Genomic DNA, 6,269 nt, shown 5'->3' on the forward strand with positions numbered 1-6,269 from the left:
CCGGGGGGGGGGGGGGGGGGGGGGGACGCCAAAGTCGTGAAATCAGAACTGTACTTTAGGCCCTAAAGCAAGGCCGCCATGGAAGGGCGTCCTTGTGGATGTTATACTTTGCTTTCTCCCATCGTGTGCACTGGTCGTCGAATGCTCCTGGGACACTTCACATGTTACGGGAACAGCCCTTAAACCGAATGGTTGCTTTCTTTTTGCACACCTCGCGCTCTACTTTGGACTGCGAGAAGGATAGGCTTCCTGTGCGTCTAAAGCGTGCAGGACAGGCGTGCAGCCACGGCATGATTAGGCGACTGTGCCAGTCTCACGACATGTGACCCGGAAGTTTCTGAAGCACGCCATACCTCAACGTGTTTCGAAAAAAAAAAAGTAGACAGTTTTAGCACAGCGCGATACACGTTCTGCTACCGTGATCCGCTAACGCGAGGACCCAGCTGCGTCTGCATAGTGGCGGGTGCGCGCCCTTCGAGCTATCCGCGCATGCGCAGGTCGCTCTACGACAAAGCGGATCGCAGTAGCGGATCACGGGTCGCGATATGCTAAAACTGTCTTACGCGACGCGGTATTTCTGCGCTTGCTTAACAAAGTCTTCGAGGCACACACTGAGTCCGAACACTTAAAACACGCCCGAAACCGGGTCTGGCCGAACGGAGCATGACATACCCGTCATGTCTGTGCACAGGGTTCCTTCGCCTCAGCGCTCGATAATCACAGGCAGGCGAGATGTTTTCGACGCCTTGGCGTGTAGCTGTGTATGTGTTAGGACTTTTTCTTGGTCTTTCTGTTCCATCGGTGGTTTTCGCGTTAGTCATGGTGAGCGCAGTTGAGTTCGTTGCATCCATACTTAAGCCCATAGTGAGAACATTGACTAGGCCGGCAGCTAGCATACAGAACACCGTTAGTGGTGCTGGTAGAAGGTGTATGAAAGGTTCCGTAAGGTGACTGAGACATCCATTTCTGAGACTACGGGAGCTTCGCATTTATGAAAGAATTTACTTGCTTACAAGGCAAGTCGCCAGAATACAGATTGTTTGTCAACGCTACTTCAAAGACACGCAGACAACGGCATCTGCTGTATAGACGTCGTTGACGGCTTTCCAGAAATCAATGCCAGCAATATATTATTAACAGATGCTTTTTTTCCTCAACTGGACAGACTGCTCACAAATATTATAACAATACCAACCTTTGCAAATAAAGCTGCTGTCGCTAATAATTTTCGCATGATTGGTGGGGCTACAAATGTGTGAGTACTGTTTTACAGTAAAGTATAAATTTAGTGCGGCAATACACAGCAAAGATAAAAGAAGTTTGACTTGGCTGCAGCTGTTAATGAAAACGTTGAACGAGCTCAGTAGTTTCAGCTGCGTTCTGAGCTTCGATTTGAGAGTGTCTACCAGTGTGCTCACGGCTGTGTACACATAATGAGCTTGCTCAGAAAATAAGCACACTCGAACGTTCGCTTCGTTAAGAAGCAATAATGGTTGCTCATGGGCTTGTACTTATGTGCGTTGTAGAAGTCTACGGCGAGTGTCTACTTCTTGAATTTTGATGCCGTGCAATTGCTTCGAGAAATCGTTGCTACAGAACTCACTGAGTATACATTCTGTGCAGATAGGCATGCTTGGAATGGTGTTGAAGCACCGAAAAAAGCTGGAAACGAAATATTTGCTATTTGGCTCTACATCCCTAACCTCTGTATGTTTCTATGGTATCTTGTGGCTAGCAGTCTGTGAAAAACTGCGCCATCCATGGTCATGTTAAGAAAAAAATCAATCTTCGTATAATGTTAAGCTGTCATCACATTATATTAATGACAATGAGCCTTGGAAAAGAAAGAACTGGGAGTAGAATAGGAGTGAAGACTGATATGTTGTTTTACTATTGAAAGAAACAAAAATGAAGTGTGCCAAATGCTTTCGAAAGGCTGACGCTGGACATGGGTCGTTTAAATGAAACACGGAATAAGCTAGGAGTGTTCATAAACAGAAATGCCCACTAGAATGTTAAAAGATAATTTTTGCCGATGATAAACGTTGCGCGAACCAGGAATATGCCTTGGCTGGCCTATGCTTCATTTAGACGACTCCGTCAGCAGGGGAAAGCGGACAGTATTCTCAAGTGGCAGAGCACCAGTGTAGGGAGCGATGGGGTCTTACCAATTTCATATTTTCGAGATACTTGTTTCTGAAAAGTAAACGCAAAGAATCATTGTGCGCCCATATATGTGGATCATCCGCGCTCGTGTCTTTGGATTAGCCGTACCGTGTGTCAGTGTGATGCTTTGTAATGTGTAGTCTCGCCGTCGTTGCGGCTGGATGTCGGTGTGTGTGAACTCGGGTTAGTTGGTTCCTGTTGGCGAACACGAAAGACACGATGAAGAGTAAGACATTCGCCCGTCCTTCTAGCTCTCTTCTCATGTCTGTGGCGGCTATTAGGCGTCTGTTTCACCATGACATTACCTTCCTTGTACGGGCGTACTGTGCCTGCCATGTTGAGCTTCTAGCATATTTATCTTCACCTCGAAAGACGAACCGATGACTGGAATGCTGTTGATGCTCATATTATTGAATAAATACAAAGTGTTGATGTTTCTTGTAGCCCTTATTTTTGCTGGAGAAAATGTGAATTTTCTTGAAAATCGAGTAATAAAATGCCCGCTTGCCTAAAAATGGCGTCGTTGTTTTGCGTTAAAAGATCCCGCCCTACACTCTCCTGTAAACATCATCTCAGCCTTAAACTTGCTCTGTCGTATATATTCTATGTCTCTCTCTTGTCTGTCTTAAACCACAATAGAGAAACAACACCCCCCCCCCCCCCCCCGGTTCTCTTTCCACACAATATCTTCAACTACATCGTTGGCTCCATCCATGTCAAATTGTGCCTTTCAGGATTTATGGGTTGATGGATGGCTTTTAGGTGTAGGGTCGCACAAACGCCATGTGGTCAATATTTCCGCGGTTTCGCCAATACGACCGGGAGTGTCCTACGCGCCGTGCCTTCTACATGCGGCGCACGGCGTAGCGTATGCGACACAATCGCCGGATATCCCGTGCCTACGCCTCTCCGGACGTATAGAGATATGCGCCTGAGCTGCTGCTCTTGTGACACATCAATACGACGCTGCGTCTCGGTTTTCGCGTGCTCGTTCCTATGCTCTTGCCGACATGGTACGAGGCGAGAACTGTCGTGTTGCCATTGTCGTGAATCGGTCAGAAAATGACTCCGTCCTTTGTATGGCTCACGGTCTCAACTGCCCGGAGATAAGTTAATGCAGATACGGAACACATTCTGTATTCATGGAACGCTGCCACTTCCTCTCATTTCCCTTACCCTCTTCCCCTTCCTGGAGTGCTTAGCTTCACTCGGGCTCGGAAGATGAACAATCAGCCAAGCGCTATTTTTCACGGGGCCTTAGCACTGGCCTCAATTAAAGTTTTTCCTTCTCCTCCTCATACCGAGGGTACGCATACAGTATAAAGCAATTTTGCCGTCCATTTCGGTACAATATATCTCCTTCCATGAAATTAAAGTCGGTCTTCGGGGAAAATAAAAAGTACTTACTGCGGCAGCCTTCCCAGCATCTGGTGGACGTCTACAAAGGCAGTGCATGCATAAGCGTAATTGCATGGAAGCCTTCAAACTCCAGCTCGGAATAAGCGTTTTCTTGGAAATAATCTATGACAAAAGGCTAATTCGCGCAATAAAAAAAATAACGTTTTCCCTAGGCTGGTAAACCGACAGTTGCTGCTTGTCCTTGTCATGATCGTGTACAGTCGTGAGTAAAAAATATCAGCACAATGACGTCACCGGAGCAGTGAAAGTCGCATCGCCCGGATGGCATGGCGCAGTGATTTGCGAACACACCTGGCACTTTTGTTATCGGCGTGTTCCTAACCGCAGCGCAGAGGGTTGCTATCTGCCGCTCCGGTTGCACGTCACTAGTGGTAATATTTTTTTACTCGCGACTGCACACTCTACCGGCCAATGGCGTCTCTTCCCAGCTAGCGCCGAAACGTCATAATAACATTATTTCTCTGTTTGATTCAAACGGTAATACAGTATTTCTAGTCCAATGTTTCTCATTATGCGGAAACGTTACGCACAAACGCCAGTAATGTTTTTCTAACATTTTTTGAAATCTTTATACATCGATTAAGCAACTTGAAATAACGCTAACAGCAATTTTGAAGGACCAGGTCCAGTACTTACGATATTACGCGCATGCACACTAGCATCTTCAACAACTCTGCGCGAAGAATGCTACAAGGGCAGCAATAGGGCAGTATAACACACAGAACAACTATAAGGCACTCCGCACTTATGCACTGACCCGATTTGGGTTGTTACCGTGGGCTCATGTTTGTACAGTGCCCCTGGAAGTTTTAGTTGTGAACTGCTAATAAGTAAAGTCTTCTAGAAGAGTTTTCGTAGCATGTGCATAATCTATGGTTGGCACGAGTCATGAGGTTTAGTTGAAAAGCTCTGTCAACTGATTTATCATTATTGCGTGAAGTGTGTAAAAAAAGCCGTGAACATTGCTTAAGTTAGCACCTTGAAATAAGCTTGTATTTTTCTAGAACGTTTATTTAGCACTGAAGTAAAGCCAGTTTTCCTAAAGTTAAGTTAGTGCTCCACCAACATTACTGATACATACTTGCAAAGTTAATGAGTAGTTTTGTCCAGACTTTCATTATAGCTGATCGCTGTTTTATTGTTGAGCATGAACAGACGATATGCATAGAGTCACTGAGCGGCACTAGATAGGCGAAATCCGCAGCGCCATCTGAGATCTAGTCCCGCCATGCTAGTTCGATCGAGAAAGCGAAAGAGCTGATCAGCGTTGGGTAAAGACGGCTGCGCTTCGTGTAAAAGGTGAAATACCAATGCACTCTCTATGCTATGCATCCTACAAGGTTACTACGATGCGTGCGGGAACCAGGTATACTTTTCAGCTTCTCGTTTACTATTTGCCTACTGTGCGCGAGTGTTTTAATTACAAAAAAACGCTACGCGAGGTGTCATGGCCTGATCAGTTTAAAGCTTTCACTCTCTGCGCTTATTATTCACAAAACTTTATAGGTGATTTGTTTTCAAATTACGATATCGACCAGACTATTTGCTGTCTCTGATGAGAAGAGCCAATTTCATGTGCCTATTAACTTTCCGGCAGTGCATGATTGATCGAACGTAAACATATCGACACGCACTTGAACGGCGAAATAGACGTGATTTTATTTTTCTCAGCCAACGTATGCCAGGGTTGCGCAAGCATGTAGTCCGGCCTGAAAGAAAAGCTTTCATTGATCGATCTGAAAATCGTGACCATGCGCACTGTGTGCGCTCCATCTACAAATCTCGATCGGTCGAGCCATGGCGTATATATTACAGTGAATTCAGATGACCATGCGCCGATTACTGCTTAGTTCTTCACGTGTTCATTTGAGTTTCTCCCGTGTTCAGCTATTTTTATAAACGTTAGCAAAGGTATCTAAACCGTACAGTTGTCAAGGCGCCAGGCAATGTTTTCGCTTGTGTCATGTGATCGCACTCGCGTGTTATGTGCACTAATGCGCTTTTGTGGTGTAGTATGCACTATGTATAAAAACTGTTGCACGAACGTTTTATTTCTTAGGGCTTCTAACAATCTATATTCACTCGATGCAATTTAGTAAAAAAATTGGAGGCTCTTTCTCTAGCCAAACGCGCTTTTGATGGCAGCAGGGAAGGTCGCTACTACATCGCAAGTAGGAAATCTAAAAAAAAAATATCGGGAGGTCGGAGATGGCACCAGGAGCGCGCGCAACTAGAGCAGCGCGCTGCCCCGGCTGCGGAGCTGGTTACGAGGGACAACGGCGACGGCAACACCGCGAAGCGCAGGAACGGGCGCCAAAGAGCTGCGCTTAAAAAAAAGCTGCGTCTTTGCTTGCAATATTGAAAGCGAAGGCGATATGAGCCTGCTTTCCTTTTGTTATTATCGACTGTTGACAATCCAATATCTGCTACACACGTCTTCCGCTTCGTTTAAAATGTGGCGCCAGAAGATAAGACAGCGAAAAATCACCACTTTCAACTGCGCCGCCGGGCTCTGCAATGGTGACGTTGAAAAGCGCGGATGCGTATCGCACATCGTAGCTAAAGGGATGGCTGTCCGCGTGTGCATGCAGCTGCTAACTGATGTGCATTGCAGCTGCTAACTGATGTGCATTGCAGCTGCTAACGCCGCGGAGCGCACAAAAGTCTGCAAGTCTGCTGCAGGC

Source organism: Amblyomma mixtum, chromosome 5 (assembly GCF_055824585.1).
Source record: "Amblyomma mixtum isolate Tamu chromosome 5, ASM5582458v1, whole genome shotgun sequence".
In the NCBI taxonomy this organism is placed as follows: domain Eukaryota; kingdom Metazoa; phylum Arthropoda; class Arachnida; order Ixodida; family Ixodidae; genus Amblyomma; species Amblyomma mixtum.